Source organism: Lynx canadensis, chromosome B2 (genome assembly GCF_007474595.2).
Source record: "Lynx canadensis isolate LIC74 chromosome B2, mLynCan4.pri.v2, whole genome shotgun sequence".
Classification (NCBI taxonomy): domain Eukaryota; kingdom Metazoa; phylum Chordata; class Mammalia; order Carnivora; family Felidae; genus Lynx; species Lynx canadensis.
The window spans coordinates 33,923,146-33,935,268 of NC_044307.1; the positions used below are offsets into that span (position 1 = coordinate 33,923,146).

At 42.7% G+C, this 12,123-nt stretch overlaps 1 protein-coding gene across 5 annotated transcripts in view; it reads left to right on the plus strand.

Moving 5' to 3' along the window:
- Positions 1–12,123, plus strand: part of ANKS1A (ankyrin repeat and sterile alpha motif domain containing 1A) — a 179,637-nt gene that overhangs the window by 13,503 nt on the left and 154,011 nt on the right. The gene's annotated exons all lie outside the window — the stretch shown is intronic.

Below are 12,123 nucleotides of genomic sequence, written 5' to 3' on the forward strand. Positions count from 1 at the left end.
TGCTTCTTCCGGTTGCCCCACGGCCGTGATAAAACTTGCAAAAATCGGCCCTTATTGCTGTATCTGTTCACAACAGCTCAGAGTTGTTGCCATAGTTGTAGGTGGGTATGTACACGTGTATTTGGAAGGGGGATAGTTTTACTTCTCGAGCACTTAATACTTTGTGTCAAGAACTTTACATCTGTATTTTCTCAGTTTACCTTTATAGTATGCCTAGTAGATAATTATCATCATTCCCATTTTACAGATGAAGAAGTCAAGGTTCAGGGACAGGTTCAAGTCCAGGGCCACACAGAGGGGTACAAAGCCAGGAGTCTCTCTGGCTCCCAAACTGTTGCTTATAAAGCACTACATGTGACCACTTGGAGAATTGTCTCTTTGGATGAGATTCAAACATCACTCGCTATATGCTTAGGTAATATTTTACCAAAAAAGAGGAATGAGGGATTTATTTATTTTAATGTAATAGTTGCTTTTATAACACCTACTTTGTGTCATACAGTGTTCTAAGCACTTTACAAATATGATCTCATGTTGTCCTCATGCTGTCCCTTTGGGGAAGGCACTAGCATTGTTGCCATTTTATTGATGAGGATACTGAAGCACAGAGAAGTCGTGTAGCTTTGCCCCAGGTGGTAAGCCAGGAAATGGTGCAGCTTGGGTTTGGTTTTGAACCCAGGCAGACTGGCTTTGGAGTCCTTGCTCTTAGTTTTTAGGCAACCGGGGATTCTTTTTTTTGATTCAAGAATGTAACACAAAATCCCTTTGGAACACTTGACCTAAAGTAAAAGGCTTATTTTCAAAGAAATCATTGGCAGTTTCCCTGGAATATAGGAACATTACGTGAGGGGAATGTCTTTAAACTTATGCCAAATAATATATTAGTTTAGAGGGTCTAGGGGAATGCCCTGCAGCTCGTGAAGAGGGAAAAGCCTCCCATATCGCTTCTTTCAAGCTTTTCTTCTAGAAAATTCCCATCTTCCTCTCAAGCAGGTTAATGCGTTTTCATGAATTTCATCTGTGAGAAAGTTCGGCATCCCTACTTCCCCAAGTTCAAAGTGATAAAGGTTTGTTTTGGACACATGACTGCCAGCTGTACCACCAAGGCCAAAGTGTGTGCAAGGAAAGTAAGTCTAAACAGTTGGTAAGAAACCAGAGACCTGTGTATTTGAAGTGATTTCTAATTTCTTGCTACCCACTCTGCTTTTTTTACAGTTCTCTCCCCTCCCCCTCCCTCATTAGTGGTTTATGACCAAATTTTAGACCTCAAATAATAATTAGTTTGTCCATAAAATGATTTCCAGAGAATATTGTCCGGCCGGTTCAAATGAGTGTTGATACTAATTTGAAGCCTGGGATTTAGGGACAGGGGGTGTTACTTTCCATAATCCTCGGCGCTTTAATCTTCACAATCCTGTGGTATAGGTATTAGTGACCATTTCACCGATGAGATTTGGAGAGGTTAAGTGCCTTGCCCAGGACTGAGGTTTTGCATTTGGGCCTTTAGAGTCTGTTTTGTGTGGAGATCATGGCTACCAGGAAGAAAGCTGTTGAGTCCCCAGGTTGTGGAAGTGGAAGGAGAATATAGTATTCTAGTTAAGCAGTTCTGAAAACACCTATGGGTCCTATATGCTTAGCAGTAATAGAAGAGCTCTATTACTTTTTACCTACAAATGCGAATACCTCAGATATTGAAATTGGCAGAGATTCTGGAATTGCTCCTTTTTAATCTATTGCTGCCTCCATAATTGTATGTTTAAGACCTAGCTGGAGAATAGTTTTCTCATTAGTCACTTATCAGCAGCCCTTTTACCATCTTTAGCCGGCCCAGGGCAGGCTTTCAAAAAGATTTCTAAGTAAATGATCCAGGACTTGGTGCTTCATTTTAAAGTTTAACTGCTTTTTGTTTTTCCAGAGAGCGTGTATAAGAAATCAGGATCCAGTACTCTGACTCACTATGCTTTGTCAAATTGATAGAGCTGTCTTTTTCTTAATGTCTTTTCTTTACCCATGATGATGTGTTATGTTAGATGCATTGTCCTCAATTTCCATCACTTCTGCGTACCTCTTTTTAATATTTACTCTTTTGCCAGCTATATCATTCATTTACAGAGCAGCCCAGGTAAACTTTAGCTCCTGCTCATTCAGTTGGCGGATATTTATGAAGACCTAATTCTTTTGAGTGAGTTTTCATAATCATTTAAAAATACCTATTGGGGGTGCGTGGGGGGTTCAGTCAGTTAAGCATCTGACTCTTGATTTTGGCTCAAGTTATGATTCTCTCTCCCCCCCTCTCTGCCCTTTCCTTGCTCATTCTCTCTTTCTCTCTCTCTCAAAATAAATAAACATTAAAAAAAATACCTATGTTTGCTGATAGCAGTGCATATGTAATTGTAAGTTGTGTGTAAGCTGCTGGTACTAACAAAATGATCCAATAGCAGCTAAACCCAAGATTTACTTTGTGTGTCAGGGGCAGAGGGGTGAGGTCCCATTGTAATCTATAAAATTGATTGCTTAGAACTTACGTGTTTTTTTATCTTGATACTGATGGCTTTCCAACTGGCTTATTGTGGGCTTTGGTTGTCATTCCAGTAAAACGATTTTCCCATGAACCACTTCTTTAAAAGTCAGATCACCAGGTAGAGATACGTTTTTGGTTTGGTTTTTTTTTGGTGAGTTGAATCCACTGTGAGTTCAGACCACAAGTCTGGGTCTCTGAAAAAATGGGAATGTCACCTAAAAACCCAATGGCCACTGTTTTACTTGTTTACACACACGCATTTTTTTGAATGTTTCCTATTGCTCAAGGTGTCATCTGATTTTCTTTTGGTGATGAAATAATGAGATCATTGGAATCATATGATGACTCTGGCTGGCAACAGTTTTCCTCATTACCAGGTATGGGAGACTCGTGAGCCTTTGACACCTATAGGCTTTAACCTACTGCTTTTTGCCATAGTTTTGATTGTGGTTCATATTTGTTTTAATCTCTCGATGTCCACTTAGTATTTACTCTTAGAAGTTAGGATTGGTCTTTGGGTTCATGTGGCCATCTGGGTTTGAGTGGAACAAAAACTAAGTCTTGTTGCTCCTTCCTTCATGGGTTTTGATTTTAGCCTTGTATGTGTTGTTGTAGATTCTTGGACAAAATCTGTAAATTAAGTTTTTCAACGTTTATTTATTTTTGGGACAGAGAGAGACAGAGCATGAACGGGGGAGGGGCAGAGAGAGAGGGAGACACAGAATCGGAAACAGGCTCCAGGCTCTGAGCCATCAGCCCAGAGCCCGACGCGGGGCTCGAACTCACGGACCGCGAGATCGTGACCTGGCTGAAGTCGGACGCTTAACCGACTGCGCCACCCAGGCGCCCCTGTAAATTAAGTTTTAAGTTCTTCTTGTCCATAGAGTTTTAGCTTGCTCTAGGTCTGTCTTGATCCTTGGGATCTAGAAAACACACAGGTCTCTTAGTTTTATCTAGTGTCTCCATGTGTGAACTCTGAAGGGAAGAGGACGTAGGTTAGACAGAAAATTCAATCCACAGGAAACATTGTCTCCAGGAACCTTCCTCCTTCTAAGTGCACACTGCCTCTGGGAAAGGGCATGGGAGAGCAGTCCCTCGGGGCCTTGTGCCTAGTACCAGCTCAGCCACGCTCTAGCTGAATGATCTTGGGAGTGTTTCTTACTTCACTTGCACCTCAGTTCCTCCATCCATAAAACAAGGCAATGTTTTTAGCATTCTTGCCAGGTGTCCTGAGGAAGGTGCATGAGAACATCTCAAAGCAGTTGCACAACCAGACTGTGGCTTACTGTCTTCTCACTGTGCACCAGAACTGGGCCAGGCCTTTTGTATACCTTGTGCAGAGGGTAGGTCAGGAGAGGAGGAGAGGAGGAGAGGTCTGTCCTCTCATCTCTGTGAGTGTGTAAGTGGGCCATTGCTCCTTCTGCCCTTGAAGCTTTCCTAAACAAACACTGACTAGTGTTGGATAGTTGTATGGTATGCTTACTGCTGTAGGAGATAGTTAGGCATACAAAATTTGTCAGTTCCCTTAAGAAATCAGCTTGATTAGAGCAATGACAGAATGACCCTGTCAACTCCTCAGAGAAATGTTTGGTTCCAGGACTGGGGCAGAGAAAACAAAAAAGACAGGGGCACATCAAAAGAACATAGAAACCAACCTGAAAGAGCTCCCGAAAGCCAAAGTTGGAACGATTTGAACAACAACATGAATAACAATAGTATTGGATTATTAACCAAAGAATGAAATAAATATCCATGAGTTAATGATATAAATGATTCGATAAATGGGGGTGAAGATATAGCTCGCCCTTCCAGAAGAATTCTAATTAATAAATGTAGAAGGAATGAGGGGAATAGAAAATCACCTTTAGCAAACCACAGTAATAGTCACTGCAGGCAAGATCTCCAGTGGAGGCTAAAATTAGTGGGTGAGGGGCGCCTGGGTGGCGCAGTCGGTTAAGCGTCCGACTTCAGCCAGGTCACGATCTCGCGGTCCGTGAGTTCGAGCCCCGCGTCAGGCTCTGGGCTGATGGCTCGGAGCCTGGAGCCTGTTTCCGATTCTGTGTCTCCCTCTCTCTCTGCCCCTCCCCCGTTCATGCTCTGTCTCTCTCTGTCCCAAAAATAAATAAAAACGTTGAAGAAAAAAAAAATAATAAAATTAGTGGGTGAAAGTTTAAGGAGAAACAGAACATTCATATGGCCTCCAAGCATCTTCCCTGAAATATTTATTGATTACTGGTGTGCTTTCAACCCATGCCCACATATTCTTCGAAGCTCTCCTCTCCAGGAGATGAGGTTTCATTCCCCTCTTCTTGAGTGTGGGCTGGACTTAGAGACTGGCTTCCAAATCGTAGAGTATGGAAAAGGAAAAAAACAGTAATTTTATGGTGGAAGAACCTGGCAGACAACACCTTAACCAAGTGGTCAAGGTTGATAATTGCCTGTGGTAAGCCATGTTGATAGCACTTACCCCTGATAGGGATGTGGTGAGAAGGATACTTGGCCTCTCGTGTTCTTCCTTGAAATCTGTCACCACAGTATAATCATGAGAAAACAGATAACCTCAAGTTGAAGGACATCCTACAAGATATGTGAGTCGTACTCTTTAAAAATGACAGGGTCATGAAAGACAAGGGAAAGATTGAGGAACTGTTACAGACTGACTACTAAGTGTAAAGTGCGATCTTGGAACAGAAAGGGGGCAGGAGTGTAAAACTGGGGAAATCTGAATAAAGTCTGCAGTTTAGTTTGTCTTTTTTTTTTTTTTTTTACATTTATTTATTGTTGATAGAGAGAGACAGAGCACAAGTGGGGGAGGGGCAGAGAGAGAAGGAGACACAGAATCCGAAGCAGGCTCCAGGCTCCAGGCTCCAAGCTGTCAGCACAGAGCCCGACGTGGGGCTCGAACTCACAAACCACGAGATCATGACCTGAGCTAAGTCAGACGCTCAATGGACTGAGCCACTCAGGCGCCCCTAGTTTAATAGTCTTAAGTCCAGTGTTCATGTCTTAAGTTTTGGTCAGCGTACCATGGTTATTTATATAAGATGTTGACATAAGGGGAAACTGGGTGAAAGGTCTACAGGAACTCTGTAAGTCTTCTGTAAGCCTAAACTTATTTCAAAATAAAAAAACAAAGACCGTATCAGATAGTGGCTCTGGAGTCATGTTGTCTGGGTTCACATCTGGCTTTTGCCACCTACCTGTTGAGAGGTAATAAATGACTTTATTAATTTTTTTTGCCTCTGGTGCCTCATCTATAGTAATAATTCCTCTTCCTTAGGTACTCAGCATATAGCACTGGATGTAAATAGTCTGTGCTAAAGGAGTTTGGAGGAGGAGATGATGGTACCAGGGGAAAAGGGTGGTCTAGAGACCCCTCCTCCCACTGCAGATACTCCTGGGAGGTGGGACTTGAGCCCTGCTCTAGAAGAAAGCCTAAGACTTAGATAGCTGGTGGGAGACTGGTGTGGCGGAGGAGAACAGCTGGAAGCAAGGGTAGAGAAGCTGCATTGAGAAAGATCTGTTTGGGGGCACCTGGGTGGCTCAGTCGGTTAAGTGCCCAACTTCGGCTCAGGTCATGATCTCACACAGTTTGTGAGTTCAAACTGCATCAGGCTCTCCATTGACAACTTGGAGCCTAGAGGCTGCTTTGGATTCTGTGTCTCCCACTCTTTCTGCCACCACCCCCCCCCCCCGGCTTGTGCTCTTGTGCTTGTTCTCTCTCTCTCTCTCTCAAAAATAAGCGTTAAAATTTTTTTTTTAAAAAAAGAGAAAGAGCTGTTTGAACAGTGAGTAAACTGTTCCGGGGGAGTGGAGACTACCTGTGGAACCAGTGAGGGAGAGGCTGGTAGGGTGGGTGGATGCTGGCTTGATGAAGTTTAGACTTAGGCTGGAGGCCTGAGAGAGGTGAGAAGGGGGAGGGGGAAGGAAGGGTTAGGGGAAGGAATGGGGGAGAGAGTTGGGGAGGAAAAGAAGGGAAGGGGGGGAAGGAAGAAGGGAAGGAGAGAGAGAGGGAGGGAGAGAAAGAGATTGCTTTGAAAATTATTTCAGTCCCAACAGGATTGTGGTTGTACTTTGAGTATTTGTTGATTGAGAAAATATGTTATGACAGAATGACTGTGAAGGTAGTAAGTAATACTCTGCAATAACTGTGTCTTATTAAATGTGGTAGCTTCTCTGTACTTTTGGGACATTGTTATATGTGCGGGTGAGACATTTATTCTGCCTACTGTCAATGCCTACTGACCTTTTATATAATAACACTTTGGCCCAGGGCTAAGAATCACTGCTGTCAGTAACCAGGAGTCTTCAATGTGCAAGCATCCTTTGACTTCAGAGCCTTGTGTTTGGGGCGGTCTTCCATAACAGGGGAAGTATGTTTCTTTTATTAGTCAAAAAAAAAAAAACACAAAAACCTCTTGATATAATTTATATACAGTGAGTACATGGACATTAAGTGTACACAATGATATCTTTTTACCAATGTATACATCTGTGCAGTTATCACCCAGATCAAGACGTAGAACATTTCCAAGTCTCCAGAAATGGTCACCTCTCTTGGTCACCTCTCAGCCAAAAATGCTCCTCCTTGGGGAAACCACTATTTTGACCTCAATCACCACGGGTTTTTGCCTGGGAATGTGTTTTTCTCCCCCATACACCCAAGTCCATGAAGTACAGTGAGGCGGGAGCAGGGATGGGTCTGTATGTGCCAAATTCTACACTAGACAGATTTCCAGGCTTAGATACATTCTCCCGTAAAACCACGGACCTAGGCTTTGTGTTACTTACCTAAATTCAACCCCATACCTCACTGGCTGCAGAGTCAGTGCTTTTTCCATGACACCATGCTCTGTGCCTTCAACTGACATTTACCATAGCAATTATCATCATCATTAAAGTCCCTTCGAAGTTTCTTTTTTTTTCTTTCAGTAGTTTATGTGGTAGTCAAAGAGCAGCAGTTAACACACCCAGTCTTCCTTCTATGCTTTTTTTTTGGGGGGGGGGTAAATCTCTTGGGGGTGTTGTGCTAATTTGAAACCAAAGGACAATGGCAGTGTCTTCATTTAATGAGTGCCAGACCATGTGCCTAGCCAGTGCAGTTAGAAAAGAAATCTCGATTGCAGCCTTTAATCTTCTGGGGGACACAGAGGATAGTGTGATGAGTGCTGTGAAGCAGAGGGATGCTGGGGGAATCACATAGGAATGAAAGGACAGGGATGGGGGTGGAGGTAGCTCTATGTGCCTTCTAGAAGAAGTGAAGTCTGAGTGGAATATTAGAGCTAAAAGTTGTACAGGCAAAGAAGGGGGTAAGTGAGGGCTCTTCTGGGCTGGAGAAGAGAGTACTGTGTATGCTGGGAGTAGATAGATGGAAAGAATGGCACATTCCGGTAACTGCAGGTAAGAAGGAGGGAGGTGGGGTGCTGTGGGGTGGGGAGAGATTATCTGAGATAGCAGGCACAGGTGAGCCCATTATGCTCCTGTTAAGGAGTTGGATTTTGCACTGAAGGTAATGATGGATTTGCAATTTTGGAAGATCGCTTCAGGTTTTTGGGAAATGGAAAGGGGGGGGGTGTGTGAAATTGACTAGGAGTGCAAAATGATCCAGTCCAGTTAACAGTGGGTAGGGAGAGGAGGCCAAATTGGAGAGCTACTTAGGAGGTCAATGAACAGGAGTTGGTAGTTGTTAATTAGCAGTTGAGAGGTTGATGACTTAAATAGGATGTTACAATGTAAAATGAGAGTGGATTTTTGTAGAACTAGAGTTTTGTAAGTCATAACTGAAGTGAAATACTTTTCCCCCTCTTCAGCACAAGGACAGTGGTTACTTTAGAACAGCCCCATTACTTATTTTGGGTCACAGAAGTTTGTAGTTGGAGACCTATAGTTGTGTAACTTTTTAAAAAGCACGCCAATAAATGAGTCTTTTGGTTTGTTTTAATCTTCCTTTGAATATTGTGATGAAAGGTAAGTCTCCCAAGTGGGTATTTCCAGAGAAGACCAACAAACCCCTGAACCCATGAACTAGTGGGGAACTGGTGATGTGGAAAGAAGAAAAGGCAGACGTTAACTCCTTTCAGGATTTGCAGTTATTTATTTACTGAGACATGTACTTTATTTACAAACCAGTGCTTCTTGCGAAATGGTATATAAATTTGATTCTAAGGGTTTTATAAAGTTTAAAGCTAACTGTCTTTGCTTTGGCCTGTGGTCTGCTAAAATAAGCCGTCTGTGTGCACAGGATAGCAGTGAGGGGGATCCTTAAACCCACAGGGCTATTATCTAGGCGCCCAGGACTTCCTCACTCCATCCTTGGCCTTAGCTATGAGAATGTGTCCTTTTGAAGCTCAAGGACTAAGTGCATAGGACTGAAAACTTCTAGAGAAGGCAACACAAGCTGCTTGGGCTTTGTGATTGGCAGCCTCTGGAGTCCCAACCCTGAGTGGTCATTAAGAAACCCAAACCACACCCTTTATGCCTAGAGGAAGCTTTTCTCTGCAGTCAGCCAAAATTCAGCCATCTGCCTGCCCCAACTCCCAAATTTCCTGTTATTATAAATCCTTGACAGTTTAGAGTGAAGGATGGTGGTGTGTGGGGCAGAGAATCCTTATTCAGATGAACAGAAGAGAAATGGCAGTTTGGCTTCAGAGGCCTACATGATAAAACTGCAAGATACATTTCTTGCCTCCGGAATCTCTGAGTAGTGTTCTGGGCCACTACCAATCTCTACTATTTCAGTTTTCAGGATGTGCCTGGGGACTGTTAATGCTGTTACAACAACACAAGTTCTTATTCACCCAGGGACGTTCCTTTCAGCTGCACGTTGTGAGTTAGCAAGCATGCTAGGTGTGAAACAATTTGTGGGTGACTTCAGTGCAGTGTTGTGACAAAATCTAACAATCATATGCTAATCTGACACTGTTAATGATATGCATGATCATTATTGTGCTACCTGGTAATTAGCTCACATAAGTGACTAATAGTATTAAGTTTTACATGGCCAAATCAAATTTTCACAGTTTCTTGTTTATTAATTTGTTGGCTCTTCAGCATCTATAATTAGCATCAGTGTCAGCATTTTGCATTGATTCCTTATATATCTGATCCTCATCACTGTGATGCCCTGGTTCCCCTGTTTTGAAACACAAAAGTCTGGGTTCTCTTCCATAGAGCCCTTGGAGGGATAGGGTTGCCCTCACCCCCATTCTGTCTCACCCAACCTCAACCTCAAAGTAGCTCCTATGGCTTCTCCCTGATCTCAGGTATTCTGGAAGTCTGGGGTCTTCAGGGAGTTGAAACTCCAGACCTTGGGACTGAGTGGCCTGCCCAGGAGTAGGAGAGCACACTGTTGGGGAGAGAGACCCCTTCACATCTGAGAGGAGTTGACAACACATTTTATTAAAGAGTAGCGATTGAAATAAGCGACAATTTCTCGCTTAGCAGATAGTAAGGATTTAATAGACTTTTATTCATAGAACTATCTTATTCTACTGCCAAGTTGATTTTAGGTTGGAAGAGTGCACTTGTAAGAATACTTTAATATCTTGGTTAGAGGTTCACTGAAAAGAGAATGATACATTTTAGATGGATTGAGAAACAGAATTGGTCTTGAGTGACGTTTTTGACCTGCCCTTGTATGTGTGCATGCCGTGATGGGTGGTTCAGTTTTTGGTGGTGAGATGCAGAGCCTTTTATTGTGGTCCTGCTGGCTGAGTGTGTATTGCTTATATTGTGGTTAACCTGACCCACCATTTGGTTCCCTAAGGTTAGGTTTCCTTTCCTGTACTTGATGAATGCTGTCTGCCTCTATAGGAGTGAACTTTGTTCTTCCTTCAGACATTCTACTGAGTTGCTGCTCTGTGGCCGGTTCTGTGCTAGGAGCCAGGTACAGAAAGATGATCAAATATCTCTATTTTAAACAATATCTTTTGCATTTACCTGTGTAATCTTATTTGGCCCCACTACCCTGTAAAATGCATAGAGAGTTCTCATGTACCCACAATACAGATATGTAATCACAGAGTGATGAACCAACTTGTTCAAGGTTACATATCATAATAGTAGCTGAGCTGAAGCCTCAGTCTCTTGACCCCCAACTATTCACTAGGTAGGAAAGACTAAATAAAACAGTCTTTGGATCTAAAACCCAACAATCAAGAAGGATAGCATCTTCCTAAAGAAGTTTATGCTGACCTTTTAAAAATTCATACAAATGATTTTGAGACTGTATTTTTGAAAATTTGATAATTAAAAACATTCAGAATTTAAACAGTCAATTTTAAGGATTCATAGTTTGCTCAACAAAAACATTCATAAGTTAGTAAATCACCCTAATGAACCTAGAATGATTTAGTCATCACCTTTTGATTTATATGGTGCTTTCAGGAAGATACTGTTCAATGTATTTAAAAAAATTTTTTTAAACGTTTATTCATTTTTGAGAGAGCATGAGCATGAGCGGGGGAGGGGCACAGAGAGAAAGGGAGACACAGAGTCCAAAGCAGGCCCTAGGCTCTGAGCTGTCAGCACAGAGCCCGATCATGACCTGAGCGAAAGTCTGATGCTTAACCGACCGAGCCACCCAGGCACCCCTTTTCAATGTAGTTTTTAAATTGGCTTGGGAGGTAGTAAGATTTTTCTTTCTCTCTCTTTTTTTTTTATTTAATTTTTTTAAGTTTATTTATTTATTTTGAGAGAGACAGAAAGTGGGAGAGGGGCAGAGAGAGAGAGAGAGAGAGAGAATCCCACACAGCCTCCACACTGTCAACGTGGAGCACGATGCGGGGCTCAACCCATGAAACATGAGTCATGACCTGAGCTGAAACCAAGAGTTGCCTGCTCAACCAACTGAGCCACCCAGGCACCCCTAGATTTTTCTTAAGATTGGGGAGGAAACAGTTTTGAAAATTCTGTTAGCCAATATTGAGTTGGCCAGGATGAGAAAAGCAGAGTTAAGGTAATGTGCTGACCCATTTTCTCGTGCAGCTAGAAATCCTCCAGGGCCGAATAGCCATTTTAGGTTTATTTTGTGAAAAAGGCCTTTGGGCTTCTTGTGTTATTGACCGTTTTCAATTTTTGCAGAACTTAAGAAGGAAAATTTCCCCACAAGTGAAGTGAGAAGAGTATTATGACATTGTATTGTGGACTCTAAAACAGAGTTTATTGAACATAGGTCTGTCCAAAGTATCTGAGTATGGCAACAGGATGTGTTGTGAATCATTTCTCCTTGGTGGTCTTACTGAGGGCTTCTGACAGTAGCAGTCAGAGGGCCGAGGTGACCTGGAGTGGTTAGAGGGTGGGACCTTGAGGCCTTGCCGAACTGAGGTGGTTAGTTGTAAGATCTTGGCAAATTGCTTAATGTATCTCATTTTTCAGCCATAAAACGAGACGATATTTTACTCTACAAGGGAATTTGGGGGTATCATGTATCTAGAGGGTCCATCTGTGTCTAACTCTTTACATACATTGATTTCTGGGATCATTTGAAGTCTGCCCATCAGAATATACATTCCGTCAAGGCCAAGGCCATATCTGTCTGTTTTGCTCATGTGTCCCCCTGCCCCTGTGGCAGTGCCTAGAGCTTAGTAGATACTCAGATACTT